This window comes from Natrix helvetica (genome assembly GCF_964273705.1).
Source record: "Natrix helvetica genome assembly, chromosome: 3".
Classification (NCBI taxonomy): domain Eukaryota; kingdom Metazoa; phylum Chordata; class Lepidosauria; order Squamata; family Natricidae; genus Natrix; species Natrix helvetica.
The window spans coordinates 99513162-99537047 of NC_138549.1; positions in this window are offsets into that span (position 1 = coordinate 99513162).

Here is a 23886-nt window from a genome sequence, read left to right on the forward strand (position 1 = left end):
CATCATATAAATATTAAAATAGTCCTATTCAATTATTTTCATATGTAATTTTCTATAAAATTCTTCTTGATTGTCATTTGGAGCATAAATTGCTATTAAAAGTATTTTCATATTATTATTATTTTTAAAAGAATGTTATTGGTTTTTAAACATTTATGGGGAAAGGTAAAAGGGTACATAGAAAATTTTGGCAGCTCCCATGCTAGTGGTAGAAATCCCTCCAAATCTCGCAACTTTTACAATATTAAAAACAACATATAAAAGATAAGCAAAAAAACAGAATCTTATTCTACATTGTATCAATCATGTGTTCAATCATCTTTTCCTTTGTCACTTTCTAGTATATCAACAATTACAAATATTTCAAATACTTTTATTTTTGTGACCTGAGCCTTTTCGATATTGCTCCTTCCTCCCTGTCCCCAGGTGGAGCCACAGCCCCCCTCCTCCTTCATATCTTGTACTTTGCTACCCTTTTCACTACCTTCCCTATGTTCGTCCTCTAGGAGAGAAAGTGTTTTTTAATGAAGACTTCAGCCTCCTGCACTGTATTAATTCTAATTCTATTTCCCTCCCAAAAAACCAACATTCCCTCTGGCAATAACCATCTAAACAAAACTCCTTTATTGTATAATTTCTTTGATAAGGAGGAATACTTCCTCCTTCTTTCTCTTATCTCTTTCGGAATTTGCTTAAGAATGGTGATTTCTTCATCTTTATATTTTAGTGGTCCCTCCCTTTGGGCCCCTAGCACCTCATCCCTTGTGGTCCTCCTGAGAAATTTAACATGTACCTCCCTTGGAACATTATGACTTCTAGCATATGCTGAATTAATCCTGTAAACCAGATCCATATCCAACACAACTGTTCTTTATTTCATTTAATGCATTCTGCTAAAATTGTACTCATAATATCCTTAAGGTCTTCATTTTCTGTCTCTGGTAGGTTCTGGAATCTGAGAAAAAAGGACATTCTTTCAAATTCTATTTTTGCCATAAAGTTTTCCAAGTTTACATTTCCCTTCCCGACTGCCTTAACCTCCTCCCCCAGCCCAGACGTCCCCTCCTCCAACACCACAGTTCTCTATTTGTTTTCTGAAATATGATGTTGAACACCTCTGAGTTCATCTTTAAGATCTGTCACCTCTTTTTTCAACTCATTTTGACCCCTCATAATTTCTTGAAACATTTGGGTAACAGATAGCTCTTTTGAGCTCTCTCCAGACCCTTCTTGTTGTAACAATGAAGTAATTTTTTTTTGCTGCATGCTTGGACTGGAGGTGGCAGAAGCAGGAGCCGAAAATGACTTGCCCATTGGTGGTTTCTTAGGCCCCATTTGTCTGAGTTCAGAGATGGTGTAAGTCTTTTACAAAGAAAATCGAGTCAGCGGAGTGCACAGCTGTGCCGGTCTAAGGAGGCAGGCAGATCCAAAAATGAAAAGTTAATTCTCCTTCACAGTTCAAGGCACAGAGGCACACCAGAAAGGAGAAAGTCAAATAATCAAAGTCCAGGAAGACCACATAACAGGGAAGGTCCAGGTTTCCCTCAGAGAGGGTAATAAAACAATACTAGAGGATTTTTTCCCCTGAAGGTAGTTTCAAAAGGCAGACTTCATTTGTAAGTGCAAAAACAAAGACAGAGGGGAGCCATCTTGGCTCCTCCTTTCACAGGGAGAAAAATGGAGATCTCCATAAAGTTTTTTTAAAAAGAACAGATCAGCAATCATCTCTTGCAATTGTGATAGCAATCTTTCTCACATAGTTAGTTCAAGTGATGAGTCAGCCTTTATTCTCTCTCCATTCCAATATAGAAAGAGATAATCCAAAGCCGCTTAATCTGAGGAGGAGGTAAAGAGAAGAAACACCCTCCTCTAATCTTCAGTTTCAAATAAATTGAACATGAACTTAGTCTGCTGCTTATCCTTTAACGACGATTAAGGAGATCAAGATGGCTCCCCCACCACCAGCATTCATCCACTCTTCCTTGGATTAATTCCTTCCTCAGGAGCCCATTCGGAGAAAGGGCGGACAGCCTGAAGCTGTACCATGCCCCCCCTCCACTCCCTGGCTCCTGGGGCGAGGCTGAAAACACTCCTGCCAGCTGCCGCCGAGTCCGGGGGGTTTCAGTAAGCTGCCCTGCGGCAGGAGACCCCTCCAGGGCCCCCTGTGCTCCTTATGGAGCCCACCGAGGAGACGAGCGATGGACAGCATGTCCGTCGCCTGCAGGTATTTTCATATTATTGTCGATAATTTCCACCATCAAGATTCTTCCATCATCATCTGTATAAATTTGTTCCACTGGAATTGTATCTTTAATATATAAAACCACTCCTCTTTTCTTACAATGTGTCAACACCGTAAATATTTTCCCTAGTTTTGGCTGTATCAATATTTGTTCATGTTGCTTTTTAATATGTACTTTTTGTAGGCAGATTATATCAAATTTTAGTTTCTCTAATTTATGAAATGATTTCCTTCTTTTAATAGGTGAATTAAGTCCATTTACATTATTGAAATCAATTTTTCTCTTCCATATTTATACTTTATAAGAAGGGTTTACTGCTCTAGTAGATCTCAGTTCTTGTTGTTCTCTAGGCTCCACAATGTCACCTACCGCCCCTTCTTCTTTTTCAGTCACTACTAGGTATTCCTCTTGAAATTCAATTAATGATTCATCCTTTTTTTGTCTCCTCCTCTTTCCCTCTCAGATATTCTGCATAGAATAGTTCTGCTTTTTCAATTGAATCTACTCTGTGTCTTTGTCCTTGCCATACAAACATGAGACCTTTTGGTATCAGCCATCTGTAATTAACACCTTTCTAAAGTAGAATTTTAGTCAAAAATTGATCTTCTCTTCTCATCTCTCTCACTCTTCTTGGTACTTGTTTCAGAACCACAATCTCCTTATCTTTATATTTCAATCTTTTATCATTTGCCATCCATAGTATTTGTGTTCTGATTGCTTTCTTGGGAAATCTTATATGGACCGGACGGGCCGCCAACAGCGAGTCTTGTGAGACCATCCTGGGAGGAGTTTGATTCTGTTGCTCCCGAGGATTTGGATAGGTTGCGTGGACGGCTGCGACCCACCACATGTTTAATGGACCCGTGTCCCTCCTGGTTGGTACTGGCATCTTGGGAGGTGACCCGAGGCTGGCTTCTGGGCCTGGTGAATGCCTCATTGGGTGAGGGATCCTTACCAGCCGCCTTGAAAGAGGCGGTGGTGAGACCCTTACTTAAGAGGCCTGCACTCGACCCAAGGGAGCTAGCTAACTATCGTCCAGTCTCCAACCTTCCGTTTTTAGCGAAGGTTGTAGAGAATGTGGTGGCGCAGCAGTTTCCACAACACCTTGACGAATCCGAGTATCTAGACTCACGCCAGTCCGGCTTCCGACCCGGGCACAGCACAGAGACAGCCTTGGTCGCGTTGGTCGATGATCTCTGGAGGGCCAGAGATAGAGGTTGTTCCTCTATCCTGGTCCTATTAGACCTCTCGGCGGCTTTTGATACCATCGACCATGGTATCCTATTGCGCCGGTTGGAGGGGATAGGAGTCGGAGGTACCGTTTTGCGGTGGTTCGGCTCCTACCTCTCCGACCGGAGGCAATGTGTGTTGACAGGGGGACAGAGGTCGACCCCGAGGCCACTCACTTGTGGAGTGCCACAGGGGTCGGTCCTCTCGCCTCTCCTGTTCAACACATATGTGAAGCCGCTGGGTGAGATCATCCGTGGTTTTGGGGTTGAGTATCACCTCTACGCTGATGATACTCAGCTGTATATTTCCATCCCAAACCACCCCAACGAGGCTGTTGAAGTGATGTCCCGGTGCTTGGAAGCCGTCGGGGTCTGGATGGGGGACAACAGACTTAAACTCAACCCCTCCAAGACCGAGTGGCTGTGGCTACCGGCACCTCGGTTCAGCCAGCTGATTCCATCGCTGGCCATAGGGGGCGAACAATTGCCCCCTGTGGAACGGGCGCGCAATTTGGGCGTCCTCCTTGATGCCCGGCTGTCAATGGATGACCATGTGGCAGCCGTGGCGAGGGGGGCGTTCCACCAGGTTCGCCTGGTGCGCCAATTGCGCCCCCTACTGGACCGGGATGCCCTACGCACGGTCACTCATGCGCTGGTGACGTCCCGCCTGGATTACTGCAACGCTCTCTACATGGGGCTGCCCTTGGGACGCGCCCGGAGACTGCAGTTGGTTCAGAACGCAGCCGCGCGGGCTGTGATGGGGAGTACGAGGTACTCCCACGTAACACCTCTCCTGCGCGAGCTGCACTGGCTACCTGTGGTTTTTCGGGTGCGTTTCAAGGTGCTGATTACCATCTTTAAAGCGCTCCATGGCACGGGACCTAGTTACTTGCGGGATCGCATCCTCCCACATACATCCCTGCGGCCAATTCGCTCACACAGAGAGGGACTTCTCCTGGTGCCGTCCACTAGGCAATGCCAACGGGTGACACCAAGGAGTAGGGCCTTCTCTGTGATGGGCCCAACCCTCTGGAATGACCTCCCCCCTGACATTAGAACCACTTCTGACCTCCGCTCCTTCCGGCAAAAATTGAAGACTCACCTGTTCCGATTAGCAGGCCTGGCATAATTACAACTGTCCCTCCTGGCAAATGTATTATTATCTGGTTATTTTAGGGTTTTTTAATCTGTTGTGTCTGTTTTAGGGATTGTAAAAAAAATTATATTTATTTAGCTTTGTACAGTTCTTTTAATTGCATTTCCAAACTGTACATATTTAATTTTTTATTGTATTTTTGTGATATTCTCTATGGACTGTACACCGCCCCGAGTCCCTTCTGGGAGAGGGGGCGGTCTAGAAGCACAAATAAATTGAATTGAATTGAATTGAAATTATATGGACTTCTCTCGGCAGCTTGTTTTTCACTGCATATCTTGTCAAAACTTGAAGCACCTCGTCTATTCCTTCCATCATCTTCTCATTGTTTTTGACCAATGCTTCTGCCAGGATTTCTATCATTATTTCTGCCAAAATTTCTCCCTTTTCTTCTTCTATATTTTGAAATCTGAGATAAAAATCTGATCTATCAATCTCCAATATTCTACTCTTGTCTTTTTCTACCACTCTCAGTGTGCTGTCAATATCTCCAGTTTTCTTATCTCGTTGTTCATCTTTTTCTTCAATTTTTTAAAATCTGTCCTCATATTTCATCATAATTTAGTGGATATTCTCAAATTTTTCATCTGTTTTTCCTGTTCTTTGTTCAATATTCTCTGTTCTTTGTTCAATATTCTCTGTTCTCTTTTCAATATTCTCTGTTCTTACTTGTATTTTTTTAATTCCTTGCATAATCATCTGCAATGTCACTTCCTTTTCTTTTTCCTGCTGCAACATCATCTGTGTTGATCTTTGTCCTCCAGATGGTGAAGAAGAAAAAGTTGGTATTGAAGTGCCAATGGCCATTATCTTTTTGCTAAGTTCTAAACAATCAGTATACTATATGATAGCTGGCAAATACAAGGTCTTCAGGTTCTTCTATACCTTAATCCGCTTATATGAAGAGTATATATAATCCCAAATAACCATAAAAAGAGAAAAAGGAAAGGGAAAAAAGGGGGAAAAAAGAACCTTCAGGATCTTGTATGCCTTAATACAATTAATTCCAGTTGTTTAAAAAGGAGAAAAAGAAAAAGAAGTACAGGTCAATTGCATTAAAAATATTTTAAAAAAGAAAAAAATGAAAATAAACGTCTTCAGGTTCTTCTTTACCTTAATCCAATTAAGTGGAATGAAATGACAATGACAACTTCCAGCAAAAGAAAAAGGAGAAATATAAAAGAGAAAGAGAAGAGAAAAAAACAGGCTTCTTCTCCAAAAGGCCTCAATCCAATTAAAAATAACCAAGTGGGGGGCAAAGTAGAGAAGTAACACTAAAGAGAAAAAAAGAGTAAAAGAGTCCCTTTTGGGAGAGGGGGCGCCCCGAGTCCCTTTTGGGAGAGGGGGCGGTCTAGAAATACGAAATAAAGTAAAGTAAAGTAAAGTAAAATAAAATAAAAATAAAACAAGCTTCCTGTCAAAGAGAAAAAAAGAGAAAAACACTGCCACTATATAGAATCCAAGGCTCTTTTGTTAAGTTCCAAACAAAGTTAGCAATTCTCTTTCCAAGGTCACTGCAATCTTCTTTCTTTCAACTCCAAGCTTTCTGTCAACTCCAGACTCCAACCACTGATAATATCCCAGAGGAGCACCTGTATAAACAATCTTCCATGCTCATCCCAATATCATTTTCAATAAACAAGCTCAGAGTCTTTGTAGTGTCACACCAGCTCTTACTTTGCTCAAAATTATCACACACTCAAGCAACGAAAAGAAAAACAATGTTTCCCAGCCTCTAGGTGGCAGTGTTACTTCTTTTACTTTCACTTCCCTCCTTATATTCCAAACTAAAGGAGAAGAGATTTAAAAACAAAAACAAATGGGGCATTGAAAAAAGAAAAAGAAAGTCTTAAACAATAAAAATTATTCTGTAAGTATTAGAAAAAGAGAAAATAAAGGGAAATAAGAAAAAAGAAAAAAAAACCCAGTCCAGTTTAAAAATTAAAAAGCGTTTGTAAAAGTTCCAGTAATGGAAGAATTAAAGAAAAACAACATACTAAGTTTGAATCAGGCTTAATTTCACCACTTGACCTCTTCTGTCTTCAATTTTAACTTTACTTTTAATCTTTTAGGCTATTCTCTCGACTAATAATGAATTAAATTTATCTCACCAAATCAACACACTTTCTCTCCAGCTTTTCTTCCATTCCGGAGCTGTCCCAACTTCAGCATCTTTAATGGCTGCCTCTCTGCTGCCAGAAAAAAGGGCTTCTCCTGGATTTACCAGAGTATGAGGAATAAACAGGGCGAATTAGAAATTCAAGTAAATGAGGGCAAATACAATATTGTTGCCATTACAGAAACTTGGTGGGATGACACCCACAAATGGAACATACAACTAGAAAGATTTAAATTATTTAAAAGAAATAGACCAAATAAAAGAGGAAATGGAGTTGCACTATATATAAGAAATAACTACATCTCTACAGAAATAGAGCACAACAATGATGAGAACTATCTTGAATGCATTTGGGTCAATATTAAAGGTTGGGCGGGAAATGACATTGCCATGGGTCTATACTACAGGCCACCCAACCAAACAGAGGAAGTAGATGATCATTTTGCTAGTCAGCTAACTAAGGTATGTAGGAAGCACACAGAATAATATTGGGGGATTTTAACTACCCTGACATCAACTGGGAAACAAACTCTGCACCAAGTGGAAGATCCAACAGGTTCTTAAGAAACCTAGCAGACAACTTTGTTTCCCAAAAAGTAGAGAAGGGAACAAGGGAATCAGCCATATTAGACTTAATTCTCACTAACAGAAAGGAAATGATAGAAAGTGTTGAAGCCACAGGAACCCTGGGGGCAAGTGACCATGCAATATTGGAATTCAACATTATGCAAACACAAATAGTATGACAAAGTCATACTAGAGTCTTGGACTTTAAGAGAGCTAATTTCAATAAATTTAGAGAGAGCTTGGGAAGAATTCCATGGATGAGAATCCTCAAGGGGAAAACAACTCAAGAAGCTTGGGAAATTTTGAAAAATGAGATTACAAAAGCTCAGACTAGAACAATACCAAAGAAGAAAAATAACAGCTCCCAAAAGAAACCAGCATGGATGCATAAAGAACTCTCTGACAAATTGAAAGACAAAAAAGATAAGTATAAAAAGTGGAAAGAGGGGGACATAACTAAGGCAGAATATCAGCAAATAGCCTGTAAAGATGAAGCGAGTAAAGCTAAGGCTCACAATGAAGAAAGGCTTGCCACAAAAATAAAAAATAACAAAAAGCTTCTTCCAACATATTAAAAACAAGAAAAAGGTTAAGGAAACAATTGGTCCACTGCTGGGAGAAAGTGGCAAGAAGGTGACAAGCAACAGGGAGAAAGCAGAACTATTTAACTCATTTTTGCATATGTCTTTACACAAAGGGATAAAACAGTTCAAACTATCAAAAACAGCACCACAAAATCAGATTAGGAACACAAGTTGAAAAAGGGAAGAAAATGGTAAGTGAGCACCTGTCTACCATAGTCAAGTTCAAATCACCAGGATTGGATGGATTACACCCCTGGGTTCTGAAGGAACTGGCAGATGAGATCTCAGAACCACTGAACTATATCTTTCAGAGATCCTGGAGCACCAGGGAACTACCAGAGAACTGGAAAAGAGCTGATGTGGTTCCCATCTTCAAAAAAGGAAAAATAAATAAATCCAGGAAACTACAGACATATCAGCCTGACCTCAATACCAGGAAAGATTCTGGAAAAGATAATCAAGCAGTGAATTGGTGAACACCTAGAAGTAAACAAAGTAATAGCCAAAAGCCAACATGGATTTGTCAAAAAACATATCATGCCAGACTAATCTTATTGCATTCTTCGACAAAATGACAAATTAGTGGACCAGAGGAATGTCATCGATATAGTTTACTTGGACTTAAGTAAGGCATTTGATAAGGTAAACCATAACCTAGTACTAGATAAAGTAGAAGAATGTGGGTTGGACATGGATTCGTAACTGGCTGACCAACCGCACTCAACACGTAGTCCTCAATGGAACTGTATCTACATGGAGGGAAGTATGCAGTAGAGTACCACAAGGCTCTGTTTTAGGCTCAGTACTCTTCAACATCTTCATCAATGATTTGGATGAGGGAATAAATGGGAAACTCATCAAATTTGCAGATGACACCAAGCTGGCAGGAATAGCCAACACTCCAGAAGATAGGCTTAAGATACAGAAGGATCTTGACAAACTTGAACATTGGGCACTATCTAATAAAATGAAATTCAATGTTGAAAATAGTACGGTTCTACATTTAGGCAAGAAAAACGAAATGCACAGGTACAATATAGGTGGTACCTTGCTCAATAGTAGTAACTGTAAGAGGAATCATGGAGTCCTAGTGGACAACGATTTAAATATGAGCCAGCAGTGTGCAGCAGCTGCCAAAAAAAGCCAACACAGTTCTAGCCTGCATAAACAGAGAGATAGAATCAAGATCACATAAAGTGTTAATACCACTTTATAATGCCTTGGTAAGGCCACACTTGGAATACTGCATTCAGTTTTGGTCGTCACGATGTAGAAAAGATGTGGAGACTCTAGAAAGAGTGAAGAGAAGAGCAACAAAGATGATTAGGGGACTGGAGACTAAAACATATGAAGAACGGTTGCAGGAACTGGGTATGTCTAGTTTAATGAAAAGAAGGACTAGGGGAGACATGATAGCAGTGTTCCAATATCTCAGGGGTTGCTACAAAGAAGAGGGAGTCAAACTATTCTCCAAGGTACCTGAGGGTAGAACAAGAAGCAATGGGTGGAAACTAATCAAGGAGAGAAGCAACTTAGAACTGAGGAGAAGTTTTCTGACGGTTAGAACAATTAATCAGTGGAACAGCTTGCCTCCAGAAGTTGTGAATACCCCAACACTGGAAGTCTTTAAGAAGATGTTGGATAGCCATTTGTCTGAAATGGTAGGGTTTCCTGCCTAGGCAGGGCGTTGGACTAGAAGACTTCAAAGTTCCCTTCCAACTCTGCTATTGTATTGTATTATCAGGGACTTTGTGGTGTCCCTGGGATCAGCAGGATGTGCCCTTCTCTATCACCATCTCTACAGGATGGTTTAGGTCCGAAAGAACCATCCAGCAGCAGAGATATTGATGGTGATTTTGGAGCTTAAAGATCACACGATGTACCGTCGCGACACCAGCCCTGCCCCCCAAATCAACATTGTTGAATAATGTCTTATAACTTTTAGTCTGCTTTTCAAATGCACTCATGGTAAAAAAAAATACAAGCATTACTGACCCTTGGTTTTGCATTTTCCTTCAATGATTCTTATTAATCCATACTCTTGTTAAGGAGATAATTGGGGGAGGGGGTGTTAAGAAGAAAAATACTGCAATAAAATTAGCAAAAGTTTATGTGTGATCAAATCCTGAATTTGTTCAAATATACAGAACTATTATCATGTGTTATGATTTGTAAGAAACACAAAATGTTCAATACATTTAATGTAACTTTTTTTTACTGCTAATCTTATTTAATAGCTACACTATATCTCGATGAAGAATATTGTCATAATTTGTATTTCATCTTTTCAACTGTTCTCCAAGCAGATGTCTTTTACCTCTTTATGCAACGGAATCTCTGATCCAAAAGTTTTAAAAAGTGCAAAAATCAGCAAAGTTATTCAATTTTCAGGTCTGCTTGTCCTTTAAAAATAAGGAAATGTTTTGAGAATATGTTGAAATGTCTCTTTTGTTATTCCTTTTGATTTCGCTGATTACACACCACACATTTTTTTCACTCTGCTGTTTCCAACCACCTTGCACTGTGAAAGAAGGAACAAGTTTCCCTTGTTTCACAAGTGATTTGTTAATTTTTGTATCATAAGAGGAACAATTTCAAAGAATGTAATATGGGTTCATGACCACACCAATTAATAAAAATGAGCAATTTGCAGGGAAGTGATCAGATTTTGATGAAACTATTGGTTGACTCAAGTAACTTTGGGCTAGTTCTGTGGGAGTCACACATTCACTGCAGTTCCAACCAGTGCCCCCTCAGCAATTGTTAGGTTTTCAAGATTATTATTAATACTATTTTAGTCGTGTCTCACTATTATTTGGGTGGTGAACATGTCTCCAACATACCATCCTCCTATTTCCCCAAAACAGTTGAGGTAAATTGGGCTGACCAAAGTCACTCAATTAACTTTCATGGCTGAGACAGGAATTGAACTCATGGTCTCCTGCTTTCCAGCCTAGTGCCTTAACCACTAGACCAAAGTGGCTCTAAATTGCCCATAACTTTGGTGAAAACTCCAAATTTCATTTCATAGAGAACCAATAGCTTTTTCACCATTACTTACATAAATATATTTAGTAGGAAAAGGGAACGTTGGATTCAGCAGTCTGTCTTCATAAAGAGTGGACATTTGTGACCAATCAACCATTGCTAACCCTTATTGTAACCTTGGGAGCATGGTGAGATCAAGGGGGGGGGGGAGTTGTAAGATACTCTTAGCATCAGTTCAATAGTACAGATGCCTGTCGGGCAGCGTGATTAATTGTCAAAGTCATTAGCAAAAGATTGCTGTGATCTTTGGCAATGCTGCCAATGATCTGGCCCAGACTTATGTATTATTTTGAAAAATCTGGTAAAATGCCAAAAAACTGAAGAAGGGGTAATAATAACCCCTTTGTCTAAGGAAAAAAAGGGAGTAGGGAGGAAGATCCAGAGAACTATAGACCAGCCAGATTGACAACAGTAGCACAGATCAAAATGTCAGTGGAGAAATTTCATTCATAAATAAATAGATATAAAACACAAACATAAACATCCTGAAAATAATGAGCAATATTTATCAAGAACAAATCTTGGAAGACTAACCTTACCACTTTTTAGTAACCAGGTAATTTCCTTAGTAGATTGTATGAATGCTACATGTATAATATAGTCTGATTTCAAGAAAGTATTTACCCAAAGTACCTGACAATATTCTCATTAGCAAACTAGTTATGCATGGGCTAGATGGCATGATAATTATGAGATATAATTGATTCAAAAAGTGATTCTACATTATATTGGGGAGAATATTGAGTGAGATGCCACAATATTTAGTTCTGATACTATTCTATTCTATTTCATTTCATTTTTAATTTTTATTTTTACCATATTTTTCGGAGTATAAGACGCATCTCTTTGCCTCAAAAAAGAAGCGAGGTGAAAATCTGCGTGCATCTTATACACTGAATACAGCATTTTTTGCCTCCCGAAACCCCGCCCCCTTCACCAAAATGGCCATGCATAGCCTCTAGGAAGCTTTTAAAAAGCTCCTGGAGGCTGGGGAGGACATAAATGAGCAAAAAATGGCCCATTTTTTGCTTAATTTTACCCCCCCCCCCCCGGGAACACTCTATAAGCTTCCTAAAGGCTATCCATGCCCTTTATTTTAACAAAAAATGGCCCATTTTTTGTGAAAAATGGGCTGTTTTTGCTCATTTTTGGGCCCCCACCCCCACAGGAGCATCCTGCAAGCTTCCTAAAGACTAGTCATGCCTTTTGGGGGGAAAAGAAATGGGCCCATTTCCGTGAAAAACAGGACATTTTTGGGAGGTTTGCAGAGCATGAAAACTTTTTTTAAAAATTTTCCTCTTCAAAACCTTGCTGCCTCTTATACTCCGCTGCATCTTACACTCTGAAAAATATGGTAGTTTTATTTTTATTTTATTTTATTTTTTAGTTTTTTTATTTAATTTAATTTTAATTGATTTTTATTTTATTTTTATTTATTTTTAATTAATTTTATATTTGTACCCCACATTTATTATTTTTACAAATAACTCAAGATGATGAACATTTCCCACACAACTTCCTCCTCCTATTTTCCCTAAAACCCCAACCTGGGTTGGGGTAAGAATGAATAAATGGCCCAAGGCCACCCAGATAGCTTTCCTGTCTAAGATGGGACTAGAACTCACAGTTTCCCAGTTTCTAGCTTGGTGCCTTAACCACTAGACCAAATTAGGTCTCGATTATGTAGTCAATAAGAATCCCCGAAACAACAGAAACCAAAAACGCTTTGATGTGCTTCTGAAAGCTCCAAAGAGAGTTGGTGTCACCCAACTTTATTGATTTATTACTTCAAAGCAGGTCTTCACTTCAATTTACAAATCTGCTTCAATCAAAGCTTTGTAAAAGTGTATCTCTTAATAGAAGCAGGTTTTTGCAGCCCCAGTGCTTATGAATTCTGCCAGATCTATATTTCAAAGCAAACAAAGGTTGCCATCTGATTATGCTTTTTTAAAAATTCTGAATGCATTTGATGACTTGGCTCAGTTTATTTTTTAAAAAATACACAATTAACATATAAAAATGTATATTTGATCATAACATTTTTATTAACATGAATATTTTAAAATAAAACACATGTCAAATGTATGTTCTGGTATAAAATGCAAATAAATGGAATCATTTTTTGTGCAGATTAAAAACCAGATTAAGGAAGAAACAGGACAAAATAGAACATGCAGATCTTTTGTTTCAGATCAACACCAGAACACAATCAAAACTAAATAGTTTTCATATGAAGTACACAGAAATAAATATTTTTTAAAATGAAAAGTTGTAAAGAATGAACTCATTAATCTCACACATCAGTTGTCACATGCCTGAAAAACTCTCCAACATGCTCTTGGGTTTTTGTTATTTCAAAACTCCTTTTGGGCCTGTTCCATACATGCTTTCGGTGAATCTATTGCAAGCAGAGTTGATAAGATGCAATGCAGCGCAGTACGGTTGTAGCTTGTCTTTCATGGATGCTTTACTGCTCTGAGAAATGACTCCCATATTTATGCACAAGTCAGCCATGTCTACACAACTAATCTAGTCCCAGCAGGGGGTTCATTATCCATATACCACCTATATACACCTTAATTGACAATCTGAACTTTTCAAAGTGATAGCTCTGGAATTTAGCTCAGCGAGAAACCAATCACACCATGGCACCGGCTTACTGGCCACAAACAAATGCTGTGCAATCTTGCCCTAACTTACATTCCTAGCAATTACCTGCATGGATGATGTGCTACAAACTGAGATTCTAGTGAATCACTGATACAATACAGATATAATTGGATTCCGATTAGGTCATGGCTGTAGAGGGGATCTGTGCAGCTTGTGGCCTCTCTTGAAACTGAAAAAAATTCATCCCCTCCCCCATGCTTAATAATTACCATTGTGATTTCAGGCAGGAAGAGATTTCTGATTAGGAAAGAAAGCTACATAGATAGATCTATTCATTTAGATGATTTCTGGATTGGCTGCACCTATCTGTGCTGTGAATTTGAGATGTATAAAATTGCATCAAATTTTGAATGGATCTCTGGTTTACAATCGTTCGTTTAGCATGAATTCACAATGCTTTCAGTTTGTTGTTATGGAATTTGATGCTCTGGATCCAGCTCCGTTCAGATATGGAAAATAAAAGACAGAGACATGGATTTTCACGGAAAAGTGAACTTCTCCATCAGTTAGCTTGCAATTTAATTACCACTGGGTTATCTTACATGAGTTCTATTTTAATATGATTACCTATTATGGATAATAATATTAATGACAATTTGAAGGCTCAAAAAGATTTTTCAAGTTGAAAATGATAGCATGAATAGGATATGATGAGAATTGCCTCTTCTTATATTATTATCACAAGAAACGTGAAGTAGATGAGAAAGATCAGCAGTTCACCGGTTCGAATGCGTAGCACCACGTAACAGAGTGAGCCCCCATTACTTGTCCCAGCTTCTGCCAACCTAGCAGTTCGAAAGCATATAAAAATGCATTTAATCATGCTGGCCACATGACCACAGAGACATTTTTGGATAGTGCTTCGGCTTTGAAACAGAGATGAGCACCGCCCCCTAGAGTCGGGAATGACTAGCACATAAGTGTGAGGGGAACCTTTACCTTATATTATTATTGCAGAAAGTATCCATAGCAACATTTTCCTCCTAAGGTACATTTTGAGGCACTTTATGGTGCTGCATTGGTAGTGTTGGAAAGTTCTGGTTTTGGTACCTGATTTATGCTTTACTTTCTAGTGAGCAAGGCTATTTTCATTTGTTTGCCTTTATTGTGACTTCATCTTCTGAATGCACAGTATATCCACTCAATCTCTTGTGACTTTCTGGAAGGCCAAATTGTTGCAGCTCTATGACCCTTATTTATGTTTGGCTCCTATTTAAATTTAATACCAATTATTTCTATTTAAATGCCTCAGTGCTTCTTTTCCTTTGTGGCCATTAGTTCCTTGTTTCTCTGCCTGCTGGTCTTTTGTTCTCTGGTTTTCTTTTTTTGTGCCTCCTGATCTTTGGTTCTTTGAGGTCTTGTGCATATATGTTTATGTTCTCATTATGTTCTTCTTGGGGGAATAGTTTGATGTAAGAATCTTTAAAAGATTTATCTTTTGCCCTCTGTGGTTTGTACATCATAGTCCTGTTGCTTAAAATAAACACTCAACAGAGTTATTGCCTACAGGTTTATCTGGAGAAGGCTACTTCTTCAGCAAGTGGTTTTTTTCATGCTGTGTCCTTAAATTGTTTTTGTCCTATGCTCAGGCTGGATTGATTCTAAGACAACCTAAAACATCATTTTGGCAAAAACATGTGAAGTAATCTGGACTGCAGGCTATCATTAGATAAAATAATCTGGATCATGGCCTACCATTAGATAATTCTGTAGCTTCCACAACCTAGACATATACTCTGTGTTGTGTGTGTGTGTGTGTATATATGTGTAGACAGACCAGTAGATGGAATAGATAGAGATGAAGAAGAAGATAGAAATAGATAGATAGATGACAGATAAATAGATGATAGATGATAGACACATACAGACAGAATATTTTATTTTATTTTATTTTGTCAAGCATGTATTCAATAATGTATATAAGGATAAAAATGATTTAAATACATGAAATGGATACGAATAAAAAGGAACATTAGGCCGGGGACAGTATGCACATTGGTGCTCTTATGCACACCCCTTACAGAGCTCTTAGGAATGGGGTGAGGTCGACAGTAGACAGTCTAAGGTTAAAGTTTTAGCGGTTTGGGGAGAAACCACAGAGATAGTGCATTCCAGGCATTGACCACTCTGTTTCTGAAATCGTATTTTCTGCAATCAAATTGCAGCGGTTTACCTTAGGTTTGTATGTATTGTATGCTCATGTATTGTTGTGGTTGAAGCTGAAGTACTCATTGACAGATAGGACAATGTAGCAGACAATTTTATGTACTATGCTTAGGTCAGACTAAAGGCAGTGTAGTTATAAGTTTTGTAAGCCCAAAATTTCAAGTCTGGTGGCATAAGGTATAATGTTGCGGAGTGGAGGACTCTTCTCGTGAAATACGTCTGGACTCGCTCAATTGTATTAATGTCCGATATGCAGTGCGGGTTCCAGACAGATGAGCTGTATTTGAGAATTGGTCTAGCAAATGTTTTGTATGCTTTGGTTAGCAGTCCAATATTACCAGAGAAGAAGCTACGCAATATTAGGTTAACAACTCTTAATGCCTTTTTGTCAATGTTATTACAGTGGGCTCTGACACTTAGAACATTAGGTATTTTGACCACTTGTTACCTGTTTGACAAGAACACAATTATCCAATTATGCAGGGGTCCAGAGATACCATAAGATTTTAGTTTTAAGAAGTAGTTTGTTGGGTACCACGGAATCAAAAGCTTTATAGAAGTCTATGTAAATTGAGTCTATTGCTTTTCCCTGATTGAGTTGTGTAGTCCATATGTTTTTGCAGTGTAGGAGTTGCAGATTACAGGATATTTTTTTTCCTGAAACCAAATTGTTTGTTAGAGAGTAGGTTGTTTATTTCTAAGTGGAGGGTAATGGATTGGTTTATGATTGATTCAATGACTTTGCAGGTGACGCAATATAAAGAGATTGGTCTGATATTTTCAACTAGGCTGGATCTCCCTTTTTGAAGATAGGGATGACCATGGCTAATGAGCATAGGTTGGGCAAGGAGCTTGTCCTGAAATATTTTTCAAAGATTATGTTTAGAGATTCTGCTATCAGGTTTCAGGTTTCAGGTTTATTTAATTTATAAACCGCCCCCTCTCCCCGTAGGGACTCGGGGCGGTGTACAGACCATTCATGATCAAAACAACAGAAAATAACACAAGGCATAGAGCAAAACAACACACACACACTGTCTGTATATGAAACCCCAAAACCAATTTAAATAATTAAAAACAATTTTAAAACCCATTTAAAACCCCAATATAAAATTTAAAAAGCCATCCAGGAAAGTTAGTAATAGATGTTAAATACAGTTACGATTATAATTATAATTAGGCCAGGCCAGCTACTCGAAACAGGTGGGTCTTGAGTTTCTTGTGGAAGGAACGGAGATCAGAGGTGGTTCTAATATCGGGAGGGAGGTCGTTCCAGAGGGTTGGGCCCATCACAGAGAAGGCCCTACTCCTAGGCACCGCCCGCCCGCACTGTTTAGCAGAAGGTACCCGGAGGAGGCCCTCTCTGTGAGAGCGGATTGGTCGCAGGGATGTATGGGGTAGAATGCGATCCCGCAAATAACTAGGTCAGTTATGGCAGTGGAAAGTTTTTTAAGAAGTAGGCACATAGTCCATTAGGTCCAATACATAGATGTTCTGACCCCCCCTCCGTCCAGTAATGAATGCCGACACAGGCTTAGCTGGATGCCACACTTTAATAACAGGACTACAATCTTGGTGGCTGAAAGCCCAAACATGAACTCATAGATAAGAACCTTGGCAGCAACCCAGACTCCAACAGATACAGATAACAGCTTCTCCAGCGTGTTCCAAATGGGAACCCAAAACAGTTCAGACCAGACGTACTGCAGATTATTTTAAACAGTTGTGTTCTGCAATAAGTCTCCTCCCAAAATCTCTGTTTATATAAGCTCTTGGGAGGGGCCATGTCCCAACCACCTGAGCTTCATTATCTTTTATGAGCTTGCTTCTGGAGCAACTGTTACCTTTGTTTCTCCGCCCTCCTCAATCTTTCATCAGGGACAAATTCCCTCTGATCTTCCCCACTGCTCCATGCCTCAGGCGCCTCCTGGTGGCCAACCAGCCTCTCTGGTCCCTGCTCTGCGTCTGAACCCTGCCCAGGTTCCTCCACCTCCTCCATAGCCGACTCATAGGGTTCGTCACTATCTGAGTCGCTCAGCAGCTGCAAAGGATCCTGCTGGGTCACAACACATAGAGATGATTTTAGGCTGCATAGTGCCTTTTCAACGTTATCTTCTGTAAAATCAATTTGTGTTAGATCGTTGTAATTATTTGTGGTATGACTAGAAAATATTGGGCATGAGCCATTGCTGTTTACAAAGACTGAGCCGAAGAATGTGTTAAAGAGGTTGGCTTTAACAGATTCATCGTTACAGTCATTGCCATTAGGTCTTTTTAGGAGTAGGATGGATCTCGAGTCTGTAAGTTGGTTGTTTACAAAATTGAAGAAGGCACAGTTGGATTTCGTGCACAGAAGGTTTTCCTCTTGTTTGATGTGATAATTGGTGCATTCAGTCTTTATCTGGTGGCATAAATTTTTGTAGTGGCTTTTAAAGTTAGCTACATAGTCAGTTTTGTTTTTTTCGCCAGAGAGATTTTTTTTTTTGATTGGAGCTTTCTTATTGTTATGGGTAATTTGTTTTTTCTAGTTTTGGTGGCTATTAGTGGTACGTATAGTTTAATGACTCTTGACTTCAAGCAAAAAAATGTTATAATGGTCTTCAGTATTATAGAAAATGAATAGAATGTGCCAATCAAGAGATGAAAGGCCAGCGTCTATGAGATCATAGTCGGCTTTTTTAAAGTTATAATTGGGTGTCCCATCATTATGATGACTTTGTAAGGACATATATTGAGACAAAAGTCAATCATGCTGTGGTCACTTTTGGAAATGGGTTCTTTTATTTGTAGTCCATAAATTTAATTTAAACTGTTACAGAAGATGAGATCAAGGTAGTTGTTGAGTCTAGTGTTGTTAGTGACTAGTTGATCTAGTCCCAGATTAGTAACAGCATTGTACAGGGATCTCTCTCTCTCCCCCTCTCTCTCCCTCTCTCCCTCTCTCTCCCTCTCCTCCTCTCTCTCTATATACATGTCTGTCTGTCTGTCTGTCTGTCTGTCTGTCTGTCTGTCTGTCTGTCTATATAGCTATCTCTGAAATGTCAAAATGTACAAATATGCAGAGTATAGCATGACATAAATTATTTTTAAATAACTATCTTTTTAATCTAAGCTATCTAGTTTTCCACTGGGCTTTTTTCTTAATATATTGATTGGTGCATCATGATGAAACATTCTATATGCAAGGCAAGTGTTATAATTACAATTCTATTAGACTTCTGATGTATAGGGAGCCCTAGAAGATATTAGAAAATATGGCAACCATTAAATCAGCTGAGGGAGTTTTATGCCTCTTTGAACTAAGCAATCAAAGTTCTGGAGATGACCTAGAAGAAAATAATGTGCTGCAGGCAAAACTGATGGCAACACTTATGTGATCAAAATAGGAAAACAGTACTTTGAAAGCAGAGCGGTGGAAATGGTAGGTGAAGGATGAATACAAAATTATGTCCAATCCCACCATCCAAAAATGGTTGCTGAGCCAGACTAGTGACAGGGTAATTTGTCCTTGAGTGCCAATTTTTGATTGTGCTTGGGTGCCAACTTTGCCACTTCATTTCTTCCAGACTCTAATCTCCACTTTCCCATTAGAGCTGACCTTTAAATTCTGCATGAGTTTTAACAAAAGTTGGCAAGTTTGGATGTAGTGTATTTTATATAGTGAAATATACTTTCAAACATGTATTGATTATCTATTTTCATTCTTTCCAAGAAACTGTACCATTATAATATACTTGTGATTTTGAAAATTATTCAGGTATAAAAGTATATCCTTCCATTAATTTCATATTCAACTGGTTCTCTTCTTTGTATAAAGGAATAACTTTTAAATGTTTGGTGCTAATTATTTTTTAAGAGGTCATACACAACATGTTTATGTGAGATAGGGAAGAAATTGCCATACATATGTTCATTTATAAGAACATGTGTTATGGTCAGTTACTGTTGGCAGGATATATTTTTGATGTATAAGCAAACTAGTGTTACTCAGAGTTTGTCTCCTTTAAATACCATGTGTATATCTTTTATCTGCAATAGTTTGTAACAAGTCTGCATATATCATTTATTTTTATTCTGGCATACATTTAATTGATCAGATATCCAATTAATCAGATAAGGTAATCAATCAAATCAGGTAATCATTCATTTATATACCCATAATTTTTTTGGATATATATATATATATATATATATATATATATATATATATATATATATATATATATATATATATATATATATATATATATATATATATATATATATTATCAATACTGTATGTCCTATATAAAAATGAAATTATGTACAAAGATTAGATAGATAATGATAGATATAATTTACCTAACTAAATAAAAATAATTAATGGATACATGGATGTCAGTAACAGTGCAAAGCATATAAGTAAATTGGGAGAATACAAAGCTTTATCAAATTGCATTGATGCACAAAATTTGGAAATAAAAAAAATGAATAAAATAGTTTTGCAATGTATTGGACACAAATGGTTAAAATGCAGAACTCCAAATACAGGGACAATTCATATGAAGAGCGTGGTTGATTCATCGTTACATAATTCCTCATTTTTAAAAGTCTTATTTAGGTCCTCATATATACAATAGTTGTATTCAATTTGATGCTTTGAAAGCTCGCCATGAATAAAGAATGTAAACTTTAAATAACAGAGTCACAAAATCTTTTGATTGCATACACCCATTATACTAATACCTTCCAACTGAAAAAAATGATGTTATTCATTACTATACTTTTCTCCCTTGATCTTTTGAACAGGAGAGTTTTCTTGTTTTTTGTTCTGCATTTTAACCATTTGCATCCAATACATTGCAAATCTATTTTATTCATTTTTTATTTCCAAATTTTGTGCATCAAATTTTAGTAACATTGTTATTTGTGTACCTAATCAGAGTTTGCCAATAGTACAAGAAACCAGTGGTGAGTTTCTACCGGTTCGGCTGAACCGGTAGTGGTATGGTAGCCTGGATCACTGGAACCAGCACTGACCCAGATCTGCCATGCCCCTGAACCGGTTCCCTGGTCTTTTCTGCCATTACTGCATGTTTCTGCGCATACGCAGAACAGTTTCCAGCCAACTGCACATGCGCAGCAATGCATGACGCACACGAACAGACCAAGCAGCAGGTGTGCAAAACGCCCTCTCAGTGAACCGGTAATAAACCATTTAGGAACCCACCACTGAAAGAAACTATACATATTACTTGATTATCATCCCACTGCCATTTCCCTTACTTGGATATTGAAGAAAGTACATTAGTGATTCTCACTCCTAGAATATATTACTGCTTTTTTTAAAAAAAATTGTACTGTATTTTATTGACTATTAAATTGTTGAACTGTATAAATGTATAAATATTTGTATGAAGTGACTAATGTGATATTTTAATGGGTAACTAGGATTACCTAATGTATTTTTAACAACACATAATTGTTGCAAAATTTATTTTTAACATGTGAAAAAGTAAACAGTTTTGAGTGATGTTCTGAGAAACATAGGATATATCAATTCCCACAGTATGTTTCTGGGGTCTAGGAAGATTTTTTTTTTTCATCATAGTTTGTACAACTTGCATATTTCCTAATACAGTTATTTAAAAAGATATATTCAATTGTGAAAATTGACAGCATTTCAATGCTAAAAGGTTTACAATGTATTAAAATAATAATTACAAAGAAAAAAGAAAATGCGGTGAAGTATCTTAAAACTGAATACAGGACGTGTAAATTTGAGTTTCATTTTGACAGGTACATTGATCCACTAAGACTTTTTTATGTTCCTAAACTGAAAATAATTATTTCATCATTTCCTAGTCACAGTTTAAGTATTGAATGGTATTAAGTTGGTTCTTTTGTAAGAGTTGCACTTTTCTACAAAGTGTCTCATAAAATTTTTGGTCTAGTATAGTTGTCTTAAAATTCTGGAGTTTGATGTTAAAGTTTAACTTTAAAGTGTTTGGTTGACCTTCCTACTTACTTATCACATAGTTAGAAAGATATTTGTACTCTATTCATTTAAAATAATGTTTGTATTTATTGTTTGAAATCAATGTACCTATATTTCTGGGTGCACTTATCCAGACATAAAGGTACATACAGGTATAGGTACACATATACACATACTTGCATAGATAATATTTTCCAGTTTGCTTAACAGTTGCTAGGCAAAACGTTTTCACTTCTTACCTACAATATGATTGGGCCTCATTATTTTCACAGTGACTTCACTAGAAAAATAGTGCGAACTAATCAATGATGGGATTCAAAATTTTGTACTACTGATTTTGTGGGCATGGCTTGGTGAGCATGGCAGGGGAAGGTTACTGCAAAATCCCCATTTCCTCCCAATCAGCTGGGATTTGGGAGGCAGAGAATAGATGGGGGCAGCGCCATTCAGAGGTGGTATTTGCCGCTTTTCTGAACTACTCAAAATTTCAGCTGCCAGTTCTCCAGAACTGGTCAGATCCTGCTGAATATCATCTCTGTAACTTAGGTGTTCCCATTCTAAAACTTAAAAACAGACACCCAGCAAATAGAAAGTATAGCATTTTTTCCCCACAATCATGTGCAACTTTTCCTATGGAGAAACATAACAATAAGATAAAAGGGAGTTTATGTTATTGATCGTATTTTTAAAAATGTTATTTCCACCAAATATGGCTTACATAAATGCATTGGCAAAAGTGTGTGATTGGTGATTTGACTTTTGCTTTCATGTTTAAAATGCGCATACAAAAGCTGAAAAATCTAAAAGCATTCAGCGGTGACGTGGTGCTACTAATAAGTTTCATTGTGTTTCAGAAAAATAGTCTGAAAAGTATTTTTGAGGAGACACTTTTAATACTAAAATGTTCATTATAACATTTTGTCTTTCTTCCTCTCCTTTCTTTCCTGTAACTTTTTTTCTTTTCTTTTCCTGTATTAAAATAGCAGCAGACAAAAAAGTAACTTCTCTCTTGGCTGGACTATTATTGAAATGATAGCAATAGTAATAATCATATTTTAAACTTACAATCAGTTTAAAGCATTAAATTTAGAGTTGTTTAATGAGATAAGAAACAAAACTATTTTCTTTCATGATAAATACTTATTTTATTTGGTCCCAAATCAATAAATTAGTTTCCAGGTTTACAAGTTTGTAGAAAACACTGCTATTTCTTTTACATCTTTTAATTAAGAGATATCTCAAGGCATCAATCAGCGAGCATCCTCTCCTGCTCTCGTTTACATTTAATGGAAATAATTTCAGCAAGACAGTCTCACATAACTGTGCAGCTATTAGGGAAATTCAGCTAGGAAATTTACAGTAGAGAGCAAAGCTTAAAAGATAGTTAATGGGAAACATTTCTTTTTCCCACCCTCTATGATTTATTCATAATTCAACATAAACATCTTTGGGATTTTTATGGCTTTCATTAATTATTTGTGTTCCATGCTAGGTACATAAGAGTATTAAAATGTTGCAATGAAAAACACAGGAAAAATCCTGCACAGCCATTAGTTCCCCTAACTACAATCCTCTAAGATCTATGGTGGTGCAGTGGTAAGGACGCAGTATTGCAGGCTAACTCCGCTCACTGCCAGCAGTTCGATCCTCACAGGCTCAAGAGTGACTCAGCCTTCTATCCTTCCAAGGTCAGTAAAATGAGGAACCAGATTGTTGGGGGCATTATGTTGGCTCTGTAAACCATTTCGAGAATGCTGCAAAGCACTATGAAGCACTATATAAGTCTAAGTGCTACGGCTATTGTTAACTGCACTTGGCACCCAAGCATTACCATGTATATGGTTGCTCTAAGAACTTTAAAAGTTCAGAAGTATTGCCAAATGATAAAAGATTGATTCAGCTCTCTGTCATGTTATATAAGAGTCCAATGGACCAATTTGGAGCATTTCAGTTGGTTTACTGTAACCTATGTCTTCCTATGTCTTCCTATGGAACCCTGACTGTTCTTTGGTAGGACAGATGCTAAAACTGAAGCTCAAATACTTTGGCCACCAAATAGGAAGAGAGGACTCAATGGAAAAGCCCCTAATGTTGGAAAAGATTGAAGACAAAAGAAGAAAGGGATAG